The sequence below is a fragment of the Ahaetulla prasina genome, chromosome 3, assembly GCF_028640845.1.
Source record: "Ahaetulla prasina isolate Xishuangbanna chromosome 3, ASM2864084v1, whole genome shotgun sequence".
NCBI classification, from domain to species: domain Eukaryota; kingdom Metazoa; phylum Chordata; class Lepidosauria; order Squamata; family Colubridae; genus Ahaetulla; species Ahaetulla prasina.
The window spans coordinates 5,119,377-5,139,434 of record NC_080541.1 but is presented as its reverse complement, the minus strand read 5'-3'; the positions used below and the strand labels follow the sequence as shown (position 1 = coordinate 5,139,434).

Below are 20,058 nucleotides of genomic sequence, written 5' to 3'. Positions count from 1 at the left end.
CAATGGAGAGGAACTCAAGATACGAAGAGCAAGATTTGTTCAATAGTGTCAATGCAGAGATGAGGCTTCCTTAACACCCCCATTTATGCAGGTGTCACGCTTAATGTCGGGCCTGGAAGCCATCTTTTGCCTTGGGCCTTCAGGCCTGCCACATTTAGTGCTGTGGGAAACTGGGAGGGGGGATTGCCTGGAGTGGTGGAACTATCTAGTCAAAATAACATTCTTTTCTCTGGGAGTCAAGGACATCTTACCCTGCACCTAGAATTGCATTGACTGGGAGGCATCTCCAGTTGGGATGATGGATTGATTGGTCCACGTGATAGACATGTGGGTGCAGGAGTAAGGGACTTGGACTTTCTTTTGGGTGGGGAAAACCTGGAAGCTTTCAGATTCGGGAAGCTTTCCCAGATGTGCCAATATGACATCTCTAATAAAGTGGACGCGGTGGCTCAGGGGCTAGGACGTTGAGCTTGTCGATCAAAAGGTCGGCAGTTCAGCAGTTCGAATCCCTACTGCTGCGTAACGGGGTGAGCTCCCGTTACTTGTCCCAGCTTCTGCCAACCTAGCAGTTAGGGAGAATGTAAAAAAATGCAAGTAGAAAAATAGGGACCACCTTTGGTGGGAAGGTAATAGCGTTCCGTGAGCCTTTGGCGTTAAGTCATGCCAGCCACATGACCATGGAGACAACTTTGGACAGCGCTGGCTCTTCGGCTTTGAAACGGAGATGAGCACCACCCCCTAGAGTCGGGAACGACTAGCACATATGTGCGAGGGGAACCTTTACCTTTAATAAAGTGGAACTTTGAGGAACTTCGAGGCTCAGAGTCTTCTTTCGTTGGGGGTGTTCCTTGTTATCTTGACACTTAATTTAAAACTGGAAGATAGTACAGTTAGCCCTCGACTTATGACCACAATTCAGAGCCTGGAATTTCTGTCCTTAAGCAAGACATGTGTTAAGTGCATTTCACCCTATTTTATGACTTTTTTCGCCACAGCTGTTAAGCGAACCACTACAGTTGATAAGTTAGTGACACTCTGGCTTCTTCATTGACTTTGCTCATCAGAAGATCTTTCTGGATCCTGAGCTTGTCTTCTGGAGTGTTGGCTGTTCCTGCCAGCTTCAGTGTTATCTGCAAATTTGATGAGTTCCCCATCTCTCCCCTCATCCAAGTCATGAAGGAAGATATTGAAGAATATCATGTGAAGGGATAATACCACTTTATAATGCCTTGGTAAGGCCACACTTGGAATATTGCATTCAGTTTTGGCCGCCATGATGTAAAAAAGATGTTGAGACTCTAGAAAGAGTGCAGAGAAGAGCAACAAAGATGATGAGGGGACTGGAGTCTAAAACATATGATGAACGGTTGCAGGAACTGGGCTTGGCTAGTCTAGTGAAGAGAAGGACCAGGGGAGACAGGATAGCAGTCTTCTAATATCTCAGGGGCTGCCACAAAGAAGAGGGAGCCAACCTATTCTCCAAAGCGCCTGAGGGCAGGACAAGAAGCAATGGGTGGAAACTAATCAAGGAGAGAAACAACTTAGAACTAAAGAGACATTTCCTGACAATCAGAACAATTAATCAGTGGAACAACTTGCCTCCAGAAGTTATGAATGCTCCAAAACTGGAAGTTTTTAAGAAGATGCTGGATAACCATTTGTCTGAAGTAGTGTAGGGTTTCCTGCCTAAGCAGGGGTTTGAACTAGACTAGAAGACCTCCAAGGTCCCTTCCAACTCTGTTATTCTATTCTCTACTGGGCCTAAAATGGAGCCTTGTGGTACCCTGCCGCTTATTTCCCTCCATGTACCATTTACCTATATATCCCATTTACACTTGGCTGATTATTGTGGATCATGACATCTGCAGGTGTTGGATTCTGGAAATAGTTCTCTTTTCTTGTCAATAAATTCATGTCAAATCTCAGTGTTTCTGGTTCAGAGCTACCCGTGCCTAAAATAAACCACAGCTAGATAGCAGTTTTTCAAACATTCCAAGGGCAATATAGGAATAACCATGCCAACAGTGTGTGTGTGTGTGTGTGTGTGTAGGTGCAGATTCAGAAGGTCTATTTGAACACATGATCTTCAGAAGACTTTGGTGGCCTTCAAGCACCAGGGGTGAGAAATATGATTCATCTTCAGCCCACCCAGCCAGGAAACGTCCCAAAATGACGTGATCATGGGCCTCGTTACTGAACCCTAACAGATGTTTCAGCTATTTGTGATCCAGCAAGAATGATGACGACAACAAGGACTGTTAGGATCAGGCATCCCAATGCAATTGTGTTTGCCATTGCACATGAATATGGGACAATGTGAACGCCTAGGGTCTTGGAGTCTTGTGGCTGTCTCACACCGCACTGTGAAGCCATCGGGTCCTATGGTAGACAAGCAGATTTCTGAAGAATGGAATGTAAGACCCTCAGGGTCCTTTAGGATTGGGTTGGGGAAGGAAGGAAGGAAGGAAGGAAGGAAGGAAGGAAGGAAGGAAGGAAGGAAGGAAGGAAGGAAGGAAGGAAGGAAGGAAGGAGATTGATGGATGGGTAGGTGGATGGGTGGATCATAGGGAGAGTGGGAGAAAGAGGGGAATGGGTAAGATAATAAAGGAAGGGAGGGAAAGAGGGAGGGAGATGGGTGGGTGGGTGGGTGGGTGGATGGATGGTTGATAGGGTGGATGAAAGAAAGGGATGAGCGGGTAAGATGTAGGGAGGGAGGGAGGGAGGAGATAGATGGGTGGGTGGGTGGATGGATGGAATGATGGATGGATGGATGGATCATAGGGAGGATGGGAGAAAAGGGTGAATGGGTAAGATAAGGAATGAAGGAAGGCAGGGAGGAAGGGAGGGAGGGAGATGGGTGGGTGGATGGATGATAGGGAAGATGAAAGAAAGGGATGAGTGGGTAAGAGGAAGGAAGGAAGGAAGGAAGGAAGGAAGGAAGGAAGGAAGGAAGGAAGGAAGAAGAGAGAGAAAGAAGAAGGAAGGAAGGAAGGAAGGAAGGAAGGAAGGAAGGAAGGAAGGAAGGAAGGAAGGAAGGAAGGAAGGAGAGAAAGAGGAAGGAAGGAAGGAAGGAAAGAGAGGTTATTTCACTAAAAGTATTCTCTCTAAATGGATCATTGAATCATCGGGCTGGAAGGCACCTCTGAGGTCTTTTAGTCCAACCTTCTGCGCAAGGCAAAGCCTTACACCGTCCCAATGCAATGGCTGTGCAGCCTATTATAGAATATAATAGGAATATATTTCTCTACAGAAAACTAGGAGTGTCAGCAGGGATATTTTAAAAAAATCTACCTGCCACGGGCAGCCATAAAGTCAAAACCATGTCCCATCTTCATGCTTCTTGCATGTTAACAAAAAGGGGGCAGAGCTTGAATCTCGCGGTCACAGCGAACATCAGAACATATCCCCCCCTCCAACACCCCTATAGAAACCTGCAGTGGAACATAGGTTAGGTTGTGCCTGAACCGATAGTCTACTTAATATTATTCAAGGATGCAGAAAGGAAAAACAACACCGATCAAAATACTTCTCAATGCCAAAATGCTAAGCAGTGAGAATATTTTTTTCTTCCTGAAATTTGTTTAGATCAGACCCCAGTTGTGTAGATAAATTGGTGGGGAATCCCTTGTTCACAGTCAGCTTTGTAGTGAAAAACAGAGGAAGGCGAAGCAACCTCATTATCACACATTTAAATAAAGTTATTTTCTTTCACAGTTTTTTTTCCCCCACTCCAGAGCCTCCAGAGTGGAGCCACCGGTTAGCCATTAATTTGAATCGATTTTAAATTTTATTTAATTTCCTCCCCGCCTTTCCTTTATCATCCAAATCAGACAAAAAAATTATTCAAAAGAAAAAAGACTGGCAACTTAATGAATCATACACAGTCATTTGCGATACTTTTTTTTCCCCGTTCAGTTCAGTTAGATTTGCCAGGAAAAAAAAAAAACGGTTAGAGGGCAATAGAGGTTGACCAAGAATTTTGGTTGGATCCATTTGTTAAAATTCTCCTTGTTCCTAGCTTAACTCAGAAAAATATATATATATAACAAAACAGAGTCCCAAAGGTAATTTTTCAAGAGGCAACTGGATTTTACAAAACTCTTTTGCAATGGAGAAATTGAATTTGTTCATTTCTTTGTTAGGGTAGGGTAGGGATCTCCAGACTTATCAACCTTAAGACTTGTAGATTTCAGCTCCCAGAATAAATATTGACAACAGAACAGTAGAATAACAGAGTTGGAAGGGACCTTGAAGGTCTTCTAGTCCAACCCCCTGCCCAGGCAGGAAACCCTACACCATTTCAGACAAATGGATATCGAACATCTTAAAAACTTCCAGTGTTGAAGCATTTGCAACTTCTGGAGGCAAGTTGTTCCACTGATCAATTGTTCTAACTGTCAGGAAATTTCTCCTTAGTTCTAGGTTGCTTCTCTTCTTGCTTAGTTTCCACCCATTGCTTCTTGTTCTACCCTCAGGTGCTTTGGAGAACAGCCCGACTCCCTCTTCTTTGTGGCAGCCCCTGAGATATTGGAAGACTGCTATCATGTCTCCCCTAGTCCTTCTTTTCATTAAACTAGGCATACCCAGTTCCTACAACCGTTCTTCATATGTTTTAGCCTCCAGTCCTCTAATCATCTTTGTTGCTCTTCTCTGCACTCTTTCTAGAGTCTCAACATCCTTTTTACATCGTGGCAACCAAAACTGGATGCAATATTCCAAGTGTGGCCTTACCAAGGCCTTATAAAGTGGTATTAACACTTCACGTGATCTTGATTCTATCCCTCTGTTTATGCAGCCCAGAACTGTGTTGGCTTTTTTAGCAGCTGCTGCACACTGCTGGCTCATATCTAAATGGTTGTCCACTAGGACTCCAAGATCCCTCTTACAGTTACTACTATTGAGCAAGGTACCACCTATACTGTACCTGTGCATTTGGTTTCTCTTGCTTAAATGTAGAGCCTTACATTTTTCAACATTGAATTTCATTTTGTTAGATAGCGTCCAATGTTCAAGTCTGTTCAACTCTATTGATCAGAGTTGTGTTGTAGCAAGCAAGATTTAACCAAACTTCACTGATCTTTCAAAACCAAACATGGTCATATCCCATCAGCACTTGGGGGGAGAGGTTACCAGAAATATTTAGGGAGTAAACATTTGGGAATAAATGTCTACAGAGATTCTCAATCTTCCAGGTCATGGTTGTCCCAAAGGTGCTTTTTCAAGAGGCAACTGGACTTTCTGTTTTTTCTTTGAAGACATTTCGCTTCTCCTCCAAGCAGCTTCTTCAGCTCTGACTGGATGGTGGGAAATGGAAAGATTTATATTCCTTTGCATCCTTTTAGAGGGTCATTGAGGCCACTTGGAGGTTTATCGGTGTCCTCAGGGCTACCTGAGTAGTGCAAATGTGTGTGGAACAGTTCCAAGAAGGCTTCACACTCATTTTCACTACTCAGGTGATTCTGATGACCCAGATAAGCCACCAGGTGGCCTTAATGACTTGCTAAAAAAGATGCAAATGACCAGCTGTCTGCAAGGAGTAGAAATCCTTTGTTTCCCCACCATCCAATCAGAGTTGAAGAAGCTTCTTGGATGAGAAGTGAAACATCTTCAAGGGGAAAAAAAAAAGCAAAGTCCAGCTGCCTCTTGAAAAAGCACCTTTGGGACAGTTGGGAGTAAACCAATAAAAGGAGCTCTTTTTCTTCCTTGAAGATGTCTCTGAGGTTAGAACGAAAGAAGCTTCTTGGATGAGAAGCGAAACCTCTTCAAGGAAAAACAAAAATCCAGGTGCCTTTTGAAAAAGCACCTTTGTGACCTGGACCCTTGAGAATCTCCCTAGATGTTCAAACTAAGCACAAATTTACCCCTTCGAGATAATAAAATTGTCCATTATCCGATAACACGGATAAAATTGACAATCAACTGTCCCATTGCATCAAATTTGAAGCCCTCGCAAATGTAGCCCTCTTTGGTCAGTCTATTCTTATCCACGGCTGCCAGTCCTGATTTGACCGATGGGTCAATTGAAATGACATCGAAACGGCAGAAATTGCAGGCCGATTGATCAAAAGCCATCCGGTTAGATCATGTCTTGACTTGGCCAAGCTCCAGAAGCAGATAGGAAGGCATCAGTGGCAAAGCAAAAAATGGTTTAAGTGTGGTAGTGTCACCCACGGCCGAGTCCCACAATTTTGGGAGGGGGGGAAGCTATTTTGAAAAGTACATCAATCATTTGCAGCTTTATTTTTATTACTTATTTTTTGGTATCTCCCGCCTTTGATATTTTTACAAGTTGATGAATGTATCCTCCTCCTCCTCCTCTCCACTCCCTTCTAGCATTGATGATGTTACATAATTTGGGTAATGCAAGAAAACAACCAAGCTCAAAGAGAACCAAGAACCCCACAGTTCTCCTCCTCCTCCTCCTCCTCTCCACTCCCTTCTAGCATTGATGATTTTACATAATTTGGGTAATCTCCTCGAGACCAACCCCAGTTCTCCTCCTCCTCCTCTCCACCTTCTAGCATTGATGATGTTACATAATTTGGGTAATGCAAGAAAACAAGGGAGCTCAAGAACCCCACAGTTCTCTCTTCCTCCTCCTCCTCCTCCTCCTCCTCCTGCTCCTCCTCCTCCTCCTCCTCCTCCTCCTCCTCCTCCTCCTCCTCCTCCTCCTCCTCCTTCTCTCCACTCCCTTCTAGCATTGATGATGTTACATAATTTGGGTCATGAAATGTCTGCAAGAAAACAACCAAGCTCAGAGAGAACCAAGAACCCCACAGTTCTCCTCCTCCTCCTCCTCCTCCTCCTCCTCCTTCTCCTCCTCCTCCTCCTCCTCCTTCTCCTCTCCACTCCCTTCTAGCATTGATGATGTTACATAATTTGGGTAATACAAGAAAACAACTAAGCTCAGAGAGAACCAAGAACCCCACAGTTCTCCTCCTCCTCCTCCTCCTCCTCCTTCTCCTCTCCACTCCCTTCTAGCATTGATAATGTTACATAATTTGGGTCATGAAATGTCTACAAGAAAACAACTAAGCTCAGAGAGCACCAAGTACCCCACAGTCATCATCCTCCCCCTCCTCCTCCTCCTCCCACATCAACAATTAATTAAAGAGCACTAGGGTGTAACTCTGAAATACTACACTATATACTGATGTGACTCACACCTGACCCGTAGCAAGGACCATCACAAGACCCTCAATTGATATAACTCACACCTGACCCATCATAAGACCCTCACTTGATGTGATCTACACCTGACCCATCACAAGACATTCACCTGACCTGACCCTCATCTGCTGTAACCTCCCCATCATAAGACCCATCACAAAACCCTCACTTGACACACCCACACCTGACTCATCACAAGATGACATGAACCTCACCTGATGTGACCTCCCCATCACGACTGACCACACAAAGCCCTTATAAACACAAGAACAGCCACACCGACATCCCCTAAATTCTGAAGAAGTTACCTAGCCCGGTAACGAGATGTTTGGAAACCAACCCACAAGCTTGGGGAACAAACCTCAAACTCCAGGGGTGAAATCTACTTACCTTCCTTACTGGTTCGGAAGTGCACTTGCTTGTGTATCACTTGCACACCCTCTGCGCATGCGCAAAACCTTTCTGCGCATGCACAGAGGGTACAAAACACATTACTTCCTGGTTAAAACCAGGAAGCAATGACAGCCGGGCGGGTGGGTGGAACCTCGCACCGCGATTGCTACCAGTTTTCCGAACCACCAGCCAAGATCGCTACCGGATCGAGCAATCCGGTTCGAACCAGGAACATTTCACCCCTGCTCCACCCTCCCATACTTCTTTGACATATACTTTCAAACAGTTATGTGTTCTCCCAACATCTATAATGGAAATAACTAATGATTTTATAACTTTTTAAATGAAAAATAACTTCAAAAGAATTCCATTCCTTGCCACAACCTGAGAACAAACCGAAGCAACGCACTTTTTTTTTTCCTTGACCAAACGTACCACAATATTCATGCAAACATACAGATTCCCTCCTCCGAACCCCCACGGTTACCTTGCGCAGGAAAAAGAATTAATTGGTTTCGGCTTTTGTTCTCCTAAATCCAGCTCTTCTGATCAGCTGAGGTCCTTCCACAAACTACGACACAAAAGGAGATACAATTATTTTAGAGTCGAGTGCTTTTAAAAGACTTATCATTTCTATATCACTTTAAACAACCGAAATGCACTGCAGGATCAGATGTAAGATCAGCAGCGAAAGTTCAATTTACTTTTGGGCTACGATCTTCAGAGAAAACAGAGCTGGGCGATGTAAGGGTTGAGATAGTGGAGTAAGATCATGGAGATGCTAGTTGAAGTCTACAAGGGGTCAAAAAAAATCAAGATGGCAGCCACAAGAACACAATTGAAACCCTCGCCTTGAAGGCACCTCTGATGTCCATTGTTGTCATGCCCCCGTCGGAGCCTAAATCTACGGAAGAAGATGAGCCGGAGCTGGAGCCAACGGAGATCAAGGGGGCGGCTTCATTGGCTGCGGAGAAATGTGGCGAGAAACAGGCCGAGTCAGCCCAGGGCCCTTCGGGATTGGGACAGCTTGTAGGCAGGGAGGAACTGGGGCAGGATGACCGAGAGAGGGCAAGCAAGTGGACATGAGGAGCAACGGAGGCATTGAGCTCAAAACACGAAGTTTTCTACGTGCTACCTATACGCAAGAATCTGATCTACTAACAGTGAAGGCAAATTGGCGCCAGATAATTTCCGTCACCGGAATTCCTAGAAGGCTGGTCTCTTGCGGCTGCGTATAGATTGCAAACTGATGATGCATTTGACCCCGCCTCCAGGCTCCACCTGGTCATTTCCTACACAAAACTTCTCCAAACTTGTCAACTTCAAAGGATCTGCATATTATCAAATTTGGATAGAGGGAGGGTGCTTTGTTTTGTTTTTTGTTTTACTTTTTTGAAGGACGTGATTATTTCCATTTTACACCAAAGCGAAATCTTTGTTTCATGGTCCTCGCCCCGTCCTTCCTTTCCAAACTTTACCCACATTTGGGGAGTAAATATATTAAACAACTAAGTAAACGCCGGCATTCAGCATTCTGTGAAGAAACGGCACAATACAAGCCCAGTGAATAAACCAAATAAAGAGAAGCTTTAATGGAAGAATTAGATCCTTAAACCAATCAAGATTGGCAGCCACAACGACTGTTAACTTTGCAAACATGGAGAACCATCTCATGAAGGATGCAAAAGTTATCGCGCAGCCGAAAACACAAAAGCAATATTAGTGGAGGTTAAAACACAATAACAGAGTTGGAAAGGGACCTCGGAGGTCTTCTAGTCCAACCCCCCATGTTCAAGCAGGAAACTTAAATATGCCATCGGATTAGAGGCGGAGTTTCTGAAACGCTTGAACCGCAGGTAGTTCTCAACGTACAACCACAATGGAGCCCAATGCTTCCGTTACTAACCGAGACAGATGTGAAATGAGTTTTGTCACATCTTATGACCCTATTTACCGCAGCAAATTCCAAAGTCAAATTACACAAAGTCAAAGTCAAACTCACAAATTGAAGTACACGTTGAAGCTATCGAAGTGCTGTCCCGGTGTCTGGAGGCCATACGGGTCTGGATGGGGAGAAACAGGCTCAAGCTCAATCCCTTCAAGACAGAGTGGCTGTGGATGCCGGCATCCCGGTACAGTCAGCTGCGTCCGCAGCTGACTGTTGGAGGCGAGTCATTGGCCCCAATGGAAGGGGTGCGCAACTTGGGCGTCCTCCTGGATGAACGGCTGTCTTTTGAAGATCATTTTTTTTGTTTTGTTTTACATTTATACGCCGCCCTTCTCCGAAGACTCAGGGCGGCTTACAATGTATAAGGCAATAGTCTCATTCTATTTGTATATTTTTTTACAAAGTCAACTTATTGCCCCCCCAACAATCTGGGTCCTCATTTTACCTACCTTATAAAGGGTGGAAGGCTGAGTCAACCTTGGGCCGGGCTCGAACCTGCAGTAATTGCAGGCTCTGTGTTCTAATAACAGGCTTCTCTACTGCATACTGTTCATACTGCATACTGCATACTGTTCATTTGATGGCCGTCTCCAGGAGAGCTTTTTACCAGGTCCACCTGGTTCGCCAGCTGCGCCCCTTTCTAGACCGGGATGCCCTATGCACGGTCACTCACGCTCTCGTGACGTCTCGTCTGGATTACTGCAATGCTCTCTACATGGGGCTCCCCTTGAGGAGCACCCGGAGACTCCAGGTAGTTCAGAATGCGGCTGCGCGGGTGATAGAGGGAGCCCCTCGGGGCTCCCACGTAACACCTCTCCTGCGTAGACTGCACTGGCTGCCTGTGGCCTTCCGGGTGCGCTTCAAGGTTTTGGTAATGATCTTCAAAGCGCTCCATGGCATAGGGCCAGGCTATTTACGGGACCGTCTGCTGCTACCGAATACCTCTCACCGACCCGTGCGCTCTCACAGAGAGGGACTCCTCAGGGTGCCGTTGGCCAGGCAGTGCCGTCTGGCGACACCCAGGGGAAGGGCCTTCTCTGTGGGGGCTCCCACTCTTTGGAACGAGCTTCCCCCAAGACTTCGTCAACTTCCGGACCTCCGAACCTTTCGCCGCGAGCTTAAAATTCATCTATTCATCTGCACAGGACTGGACTAGATTTTAGATTTAAAATTTAAATTGGTTTTAATGGGTTTTATTATGTATACTGTTATTTTTAATTATTTGGCTATTTGGAATAAGTTTTTTAATGGATGTTTTATTTTGTATCTATATGTATTTTTATCTGCCTGTAAACCGCCCTGAGTCCCTAGGGAGATAGGGCGGTATATAAATAATAAATAAATAAATAGTGATGCTATCCCAGGCAATCCTTGATTGAACCGTTCATTTAGTGACCCTACAAGGCCACAACAGCACTGAAAAAAAGTGACATAACCTTTTTCCCACACTTATGAGGATCACAGCAAATCCGTGGTCACGTGACCCAAATTCAAACGCTTGGCAACTGGCATGTACTTATGACGGCTGCAGCGTCCCGAGGTCTCTGTGATCCCCTTTTGTGACGTCCTGACGAGCAAAGTCTACGGGGGAAGCTGGATTCACTTAACGACCGTGGTAAGGTCATAAAATGGGGCAAAATTCACTTAACAAATGTCTCGCTTAACAACATAAGAGTTGGGCTCAATTGTGGTTGTAAGTCAAGGACTAGCTGTACATTTGGTCGTTTGACATTGTCAACGCTGACAAAAATTCCAGCAACCCACCGCAGCTGTTAACTCAGGGGTCACCAACCTTTCGGACCTCAGGGACCACTAAATTCATAATTTTAAATCCCGCGGACCACTAATATGAATTTTTAAAAAAGATAAATCGTATTTAGTGCAATATAAAAATGCAAATATTTTTTTCTGTGGACCACCAAAATTTTCTCACAGACCACCAGTGGTCCATGGACCACTGGTTGGTGACCACTGTGTTAACTACCTTGGAGAAAGTAAGACCTAGCAGACAAAGCATCTCTCGTTTTTTCCATTTCATCCTACCCTCTCTGTAACCAGTTCTGAAATTTGGAAAAGAACGTGCTTACTACCAACCGTTTCCCCAACTCAATGTCAGGTACTATAAGTCCCACCCTTCTATTGCTCCGTTTTCTATCCACAACTCATCTTCTCCCACACACTCCAACTTCGTGAAGGATGTCTATGGAGATTCTCCATCATCCAGGTCACGGTTGTCCCAAAGGTCCTTTTTCAAGAGGCAACTGGACTTTCTTGTTTTGCTTTGAGGATGTTTCACTTCTCATCCAAGAAGCTTCTTCAGCTCTGAAAGGATGGTGGGGAATGGAAGGATTGATATTCCTTGCAGACAGCAGCTGGTCATTTACATCCTTTTAAAGATTATTTGAGGCCACTTTGAGGTTGTCTGTCTCCTCAGGGTCACCCAAATAGTGCAAACGGGTGTGGATAAACCCATTTGCAATATTACTACCAGTACAAAATAAATCTCCAAGTAGCCTCAATGACCCTCTAAAACGATGAAAATGACCAGCTGTCTGCAAGGAGCATAAATCCTTCCATTCCTCCACCATTCAGCCAGAGTTGTCTTACAATATTAGACAACACAGTATCAACAGTAGAGACCTTCAAATTTCTAGGTTCTACCATATTGCAAGATCTAAAATAGACAACTAACATCAAAAACGCCATGACACTGTTTCAATTCCTATCTTCAAAACGACGCTATAGAGCACTGCACACCAGAACAACTAGACACAAGAACAGTTTTTTCCCAAAGGCCATCACTCTGCTAAACAAATAATTCCTTCAACACTGTCAAACTATTTACTAAATCTGCATTACTATTAATCTTCTCATCATTCCCATCACCCATCTCCTTCCACTTACGACTATATGACTGTAACTTTGTTGCTTGTATCCTTTTGATTTATATTGATATTTATTGATTCCTGATTGCTTATTTGTACTCTATGACTACCATTAAGTGTTGTACCTTAGAATTCTTGATGAATGTATCTCTTTAAGACCAATTCCTTGTGTGTCTAATCACACTTGGCCAATAAATAATTCTATTCTATTCTATTCTATTCTATTCTATTCTATTCTATTCTATTCTATTCTATTCTACCGTACAAATAAATCTCCAAGTGGCCTCAACGACTCTCTAAAAGAATCCAAATGACCAGCTATCTGCAAGGAATATCAATCCTTCTATTCCCCACCATTCAGCTATCAGAACTGAAGAAGCTTCTTGGATGAGAAGCGAAACGTCTTCAGAGAAAAACCAGAAAGTCCACGGTGAAGAGCTGCCCATGATAAAAATCTCTTCCCCATGGACTTTCTGATTAAGGTGCAACACTTAATGGTAGTCATAGGGTACAAATAAGCAATCAGGAACCAATCAATATCAATATAAATCATAAGGATACAAGCAACAAAGTTACAGTCATACAGTCGTAAGTGGAAAGAGATTGGTGATGGGGACGATGAGAAGATTAATAGTAATGCAGATTCAGTAAATAGTCTGACAGTGTTGAGGGAATTATTTGTTTAGCAGAGTGATGGCCTTCGGGAAAAAACTGTTCTTGTGTCTAGTTGTTCTGGTGTGCAGTGCTCTATAGCTTTGAGGGTAGGAGTTGAAACAGTTTATGTCCAGGATGTGAGGGGTCTGTAGATATTTTCACAGCCCTCTTTTTGACTCAATGGAAGGCAGGTTGGTAGCCATTGCTTTTTCTGCAGTTCTAATGATCCTCTGAAGTCTGTGTCTATCTTGTTGGGTTGCAGAACCAAACCAGACAGTTATAGAGGTGCAAATGACAGACTCAATAATTCCTCTGTAGGGCTTCCGGTTTGGCTCCGCTGTGTTAATGGCGGCAATTTCAGTCCGCCCGTTCTTTGTGATTCTGTGAGAGCTGTTTAGACAGTGCTAATCTTCTGTCAACAGCTCGTAAATCTCTGCCTCGGGCAAAGAGGGGGAGATGAGCATTTGAACTGAAGTTTGAGCCCCCAAGAAAAGCCCCAGAATGATTTCTGGTGGTTTGATGGGAAACGCTCCTTCGATAGTTCAAAAAAGCTCCAGAGTCCAGAACGCCTCTGCAAAAGCAGAGCAAAACGCAGCGTCCATCTCCGTGACTGAAGAGGATTTATGATAAATTTTCAACACGGAAAAATCGAAAGCAGGAAGGCTGGCATTTGCTTGTAAGATGATTTTAACTCCCTGACAGAGAAGTTATTTGAAGAGTGGAGATGAAGAAAGATGGCGTTTTGTGTTTTGAAAGTGAAAGCTAAGGAAATGCTGATTACAATTGCTGGTGTGGAACCTCTAAGAAGAAAATAACAAGATTTTTTTTTCTAAATGGAATTCTTTTTTTTAAAAAAAAAATCTATTTCTTTTTTTATTATCCCTTTTTTTTACAGTGTTTAAGAAGAAAAATTTATTGGGTTTTTTTTCTTTTTATTCCCTCCCCCTTTTTTTTTTTTTCTTCTTCTTCTTCTTCTTGATATTACTTAGTTTAAAAATGGCTTTTAAGCAAAGAGATTTAACCACTTCTAAATTATTGGAAATATCTTCACTTCAGGTACGGAAATTGAAAGAAGATATTAAAGACAGTCTAAGGAATTTTTTACAGGAGCTTATGGAGGCTCATCTTTCAGAAATAGATCAAAAATTTAATGAAATGGAGAAAGAAATACTGGATTTTAAAGATTTGGTGGAAGAGCAGAGTAAGGAGATGAAAAAATTAAAGGAATCAATTACTCCATTATTGTTATCTAGTACACAGACAGAAGAAAGACTGAATGAATTTAACCAAATTAATTTAGATTTGCAAAGGAAAATAGATGAAGTTCAAATTAATTTGAATTTAGAAAATAAAATAGATGATATTCAGGTTAAGGCTGATAAGGCAGAGGAAGAAAGGGTTATATTACAATATAAATTAATGGAATATGCTATAAGGGTAAGGGTTTAAGAGAATTTAAAGAGGAAAATTTGAAAGAGATTTTTATTCAGGCCTTTGCCCAGATAGAGGAATGGAACCAGAAGATTTTGAAGTTAATATTGAAAAATTTATCGTGTTAATTCCTGGTGGGCAAGGCAGAAGTGTTTACCGAGAGATGTGGTTATTTATTTTACAAATAAGAGGATTAGGTATGGAATTTTGCAAGCATTTTATAAAAATAAATTTCAAATATTAGGACAAGATATAATAATGATGAAGGAAATTCCTCCTAAAATGTTAAGAAAGAGAAAAGAATTTGCCTTTCTGGTGGATGAGCTTAAGAAACATCAGATATATTTTAGATGGGAGGTTCCAGCAGGTTTAACACTGAATTATAAAGGAAAAAGTATTTTCTCAATACAATTTGTAAAGCACGAGATTTTTATACTAATGTATTAAAGATTGGGAATTCTTTGTTAACAGATGTTAAGTTGAATGGTGAATAGATGGTTGAAAATGTGTAAGATAGAAGAAGGGGAGGGAGAATGTTTAACTTTATTAAATATGATTATGGTTAATTTTTGTAAATGACTTATTGTGGATATAAATGTGTAATTTTAGGGGTACTATATGATATATTAAAGGTATAAAGGAATAGGAAGATGGAATATTGTTTAATTTTGGAGGATAGATAGTAAAATTTAGGAACTTGGATTAAATATTATATTTAAGAGATGGATGTAATGTTAATTAGAATGTAATTGTTATAATAGATATATTGTGGATGATATAGGTGTAATTTTAACAATGTTATTTGACATAAGTAAGGTAAAGTGAAGATTTTAATTATTACAATTGACACTTTGGATATTTGTAATATTATTTGTTGTATATATAAATGTTAAAGATGTGAAAAGATGGACTATTGCTTACCCTGAAGGTTGGACAGAAAAATTAAAGAAACTAAGTCGGAAATATGAACTATTTTTGAGAGATTGCTAAGGAAGAAAGACATTTTAGAAGAAACCTTGGTGAATATTGGAAGATGGAACGTTGTTTTGATATTGATTGATGAAGGTTGGATATTAAAACTACGTACTTTATTCAAGAATAAACACTAACTCAATTGGAAACTTTGGAGAATTCTAGGAGTGGAATGGTCTGATATATAATGGAGTGGAAGAAAAGTATCTTCTTTGTCTTTGGAAGGGGAGTGGAGGTTTTAAGGAACGACTATGGATTATGATTTGTGCTAGATTTTAATTTTTGTTGTTAGTTTTATACCCTGTACTCGGTTCTCGGAAGTCCTGGGGGGTGGGGGGGAGGGAGGGGAAGGGAGGGGGAGGGGGTAGAAAATGGATTGATAGTTAATGTACAAAGATGATTGAAGATGTATAATTAATGTAAGATCGGACCTGCCTGGTTACTACTTTAGAATGAAGGGAAAGAAGGAGTAGAAGAGAGAAGGAGGAAAGAGAAGAGGAGGAGGAGGAAAGGAAGGAAGGAAGAGGGGAAGAGGGAGAAGAAAGGAATAGGGAGGAAAGAGGAGAGGATGTAGATAAGAGAGGGGGAGGATGGTTATGGAAAGTAGAAGAAGGTAAAGAAGGAGAGTAAAAGGAAAAGGAAGGGGGTGGTGACCAGGCAGATCCGATTAATTGTATATGAGGGTACATTAAATATGTTATTGGATATGTTATTGGATAAGAATGTCAAAATAAAACTTTTTAAAACAAAAAAAAAATAATTCCTCTGTAGAACTGGATCAACAGCTCCTTGGGCAGTTTGAGCTTCCTGAGTTGGCCGCCTCTTCTCTGTGGTAGCCCCCTCAGATATTTTCAACACTGCTCTCACATCACTCCTAGTCCTTCTTTTCACTAAAGTAGACATCCCCAGTTATTAAATTCAGGACGCACGTTCCTCAACTTCAGGGATCAAGGGTCGAGGCGTGAACCACCGACAAGATATCAGTGTCTTCTGCTTCTTTGGATCAAATGTCAGCCAGATGAGTAAAAGAGGGAGAAAGGACTACAGAGCTGTCACGGACAATGATGTGTTGGATTAGACACCATTGCACCGGGACCACGTATCTGCTCATCTTCCGTCCTACTATTGTCCAGTCTTAACATCAGCATCTTGTTCAGTGTAACTGACAGCTCCGAAATCTGGCCTTGACCTTGAACTGGATCTTACTCCTTCCTCCAGGGACATATGCTTTGAATTTTCTGGAAAACGAGCACGTTATCTCAGCTGCTAAAGGACTGATATTCCCACAAACCATTTCATCCCTTCCTGCCAGCTATTATGTTAGGACATTTTTTTATTTATTTTTTTGGCATGCAGTTAACTCATTTCTGACCAGAGTTTGCCATAAATCTTTTCAACTTTCTCCTCCTGACCCTGGATATTGAAATCCACTGATTTCATTCTTTCTTTTTCTTTCCCAAACTGAGTTGGCTTCCCAACAGTTCTGGCCAAATCGCTTATCCTTGATATTTCTTCTTAACTTTGCTCCATAATTCTCCCATCTGCTTCTCACCGGCTGTCCCCTATTTCCATTCTAGGTTTTAGAGGAAGTTCTCAATCAAGATCGTTTGTCAGGCCTGCCCCAGCTAGGTTCCTAGGAAAGAAAGACCCTCAACTCCATTTGGTTGAAGCGATAGGTTCTTTTACTAAGGAATAATGGTACCAGCAAAAGTGAGGCTAGACCCGAGTATCCCCTCATGAAAGACGCAAGTTGGATCAAAGTCCAAACCAAGTCATCCTGCCCTACGGAATCTGGAACTTCTTATGTATCAGTTGGAGTCTAATATGAAATTAATGCAATCATTTAGGTGAGGGACAATTTGGTGTGGTGCAGTGGTTCTCAACCTGTGGTCCGCAGACCCCTGGGGGGCCGCAAAGTCAACACAGAGGGTCCATGAAGGCTGGAAGAAATGCTATGGTTTAAATCTTGCATTTAGTCTTGGGTTCCTGTGGCCACAAGCAGAGGTGGGTTTCAGCAAGTTCTGACCAGTTCTGGAGAACCGGTAGTGGAAAGTTTGAGTAGTTCAGAGAACCAATAGTAAAAATTCTGACTGGCCCCGCCCCCATCTACTCTCCCATCTATTCTCTGCCTTCTGAGTCCCAGCTGATTGGGAATAAATGGGGATTTTGTAGTAACCTTCCCCTGAATTCGTCGCCACGATGTAAAAAAGATGTTGAGACTCTAGAAAGAGTGCAGAGAAGAGCAACAAAGATGATTAGGGGACTGGAGGCTAAAACATATGAAGAACGGTTGCAGGAACTGGGTATGTCTAGTTTAACAAAAAGAAGGACTAGGGGAGACATGATAGCTGTGTTCCAATATCTCAGGGGTTGCCACAAAGAAGAGGGAGTCGGGCTGTTCTCCAAAGCACCTCAGGGTAGAACAAGAAGCAATGGGTGGAAGCTGATCAAAGAAAGAAGCAACTTAGAACTAAGGAGAAATTTCCTGACAGTTAGAACAATTAATAAGTGGAACGACTTTCCTGCAGAAGTTGTGAATGCTCCAACACTGGAAATTTTTAAGAAAATGTTGGATAACCATCTGACTGAGATGGTGTAGGGTTTCCTGCCTGGGCAGGGGGTTGGACTAGAAGGCCTCCAAGGTCCCTTCCAACTCTGTTGTTATATTATATTATATTATATTAATTAGGGACGGAATGGAGATTTTACAGTATCCTTCCCCTGAGTCAAGGACAACCTGTCAGTGTGTACGAGAGTTCATAACTGGGAAGACAAATGTAACAAGGTCAGCCAATCAATAGGCATAGCAACTAAGTCAGCCAATGGGGACTGCTTGGATAGACATGGTAACAGGTCAGCCAATGAGGTCTGCTCTGCTGAATTGAAACTGAAACCGGAAGGCGCCTGGGCGTGCCTCTGTATTTAACCTCCGAGCTCTGAAGCTGCAAACTAGTCTGCTGAACTGAAACTGAAAAACTGCTGTTGGTATTGTATTTTTACTTCATATGTTATTATGTATTTACAGAAGTTAATGAATCCTGCTGAATCAGTTATCTGTACGTGCTTTTCTGGCTGTGATGTCTGCAAGAAACTCTTGACCCAACCTGCGGCTAATCTCCATGGCAATTTGTCCCCCAGATGATTCTTCAGATATCCACAAATGTCTCCACAGCACTGCTGACCACATAATGCGGGGCAGGCATAGCACGGAGCTCAAGAATATACAACTTTCCAAGCTCAGAGCCGTACGAGAAGTTATTCTAAAAAGCACTGAATGGGAACGGGGTTAAAAAAAATATTAAGTAATTCGGAAACTTAATGAAACTTAATGATGATTAATATGATTACTCTCCAGCCATGTATTTAATCATTGCCTCCTTGTGATCATCATTAATTTTAATGTTATAATTTGGTGGCGAAGTTTTCAGAGCTCTGTATCTCGGTTCTCAGGACTGCATGTGACTCCAAACATTTTTTTAGGTGGGTGGGTGGGAGGGAGGGAGGAAGGGAGGAGGGAGGGAAGGAGGGAGGAAGGAAGGAAGGAGAGGGAGGGAGGGAGGGAGGAGGGAAGGAAGGAGGGAGGGAGAAAGGAAGGAGGGAGGAGGAGGGAGGAAGGAGGGAGGAAGAAAGGAGAGGGAGGAGGGAGGAAGGAGGAGGAAGGAAGGAGGGTAAGAGAGGAAGGAGGGAGGAGGAGGAGGAGGAAGGAGGGAGGAGGAAGGAGGGAGGAGAAAGGAAGGAGGAGGGAGAAAGGAAGGAAGGGAGGGAAGGAGGGAGGGAGGAAGAAAGGAGAGGGAGGGAAGGAGGGAGGAAGGGAGGGAGGGAGGAAGAAGGGAGGGAGGACGGAAGGAAGGAGGGAGGGAGGGAGGGAGGGAAAAAGAAAGGAAAGAACAGGGCGGGAGGGAGGGAGGGAGGGAGGGAGTAAATAAGAGATTCTATTCTATTCAAGCAATTGCTAAGTGTAAAAAAAACCCACTTTTCTCACCACTGAATTTCATTTTTTTAGAAAGGGCTCAGAGTTCAAATGTCTTGAGATCCTTTTTGGGTCTTGAGGGCAATTTCTAATTTTTCCTTTTCTAAGATAGGGTGAAGGAACAAGAGGGATCCCTGCTCCAAAGACAGCTCCTCGGTTCTACCATGTAAAAATATTCGTCCTCGATCCCAACAGACTGTTTGCAAAAAAAATTATAGGTGAGTCATAGTGTTGTTATAGAAACATCATCATCATCGCTGCATCAGATCTGAAACCCCCAGCGCTGTTCGAATAATAACAAACATCCTTTAATTGTTGTGGTGGGTTTTTTTTTTCCTTTTTAAAAAAGGAGGGGTATATTTTTTATTTATTTATTTATTTGTCAAACACAACAGTATATATAAGTATAAGCATGAAATAACCATACAAATTGGATACGATCAACGCCCCTTACAGACCTCTTAGGAATGGGGTGAGGTCAACAGTAGATAGTAATAATAATAATAATAACAGCAACAGAGTTGGAAGGGACCTTGGAGGCCTTCTAGTCCAACCCCCTGCCGAGGCAGGAAACCCTACACCATCTCAGACAGATGGTTATCCAACATCTTCTTAAAAATTTCCAGTGTTGGGGC

The 20,058-nt window shown here is 42.7% G+C and overlaps 1 protein-coding gene across 1 annotated transcript in view; it reads right to left on the bottom strand.

Moving 5' to 3' along the window:
• TSNARE1 (t-SNARE domain containing 1) overlaps positions 1–20,058 on the bottom strand; it is a 355,693-nt gene that overhangs the window by 301,529 nt on the left and 34,106 nt on the right. The window contains exon 2 of the mRNA XM_058177145.1: positions 8,051–8,134. The gene's annotated coding sequence lies outside the window, so the exon portion shown is untranslated. The remainder of the gene's footprint in view (positions 1–8,050; positions 8,135–20,058) is intronic.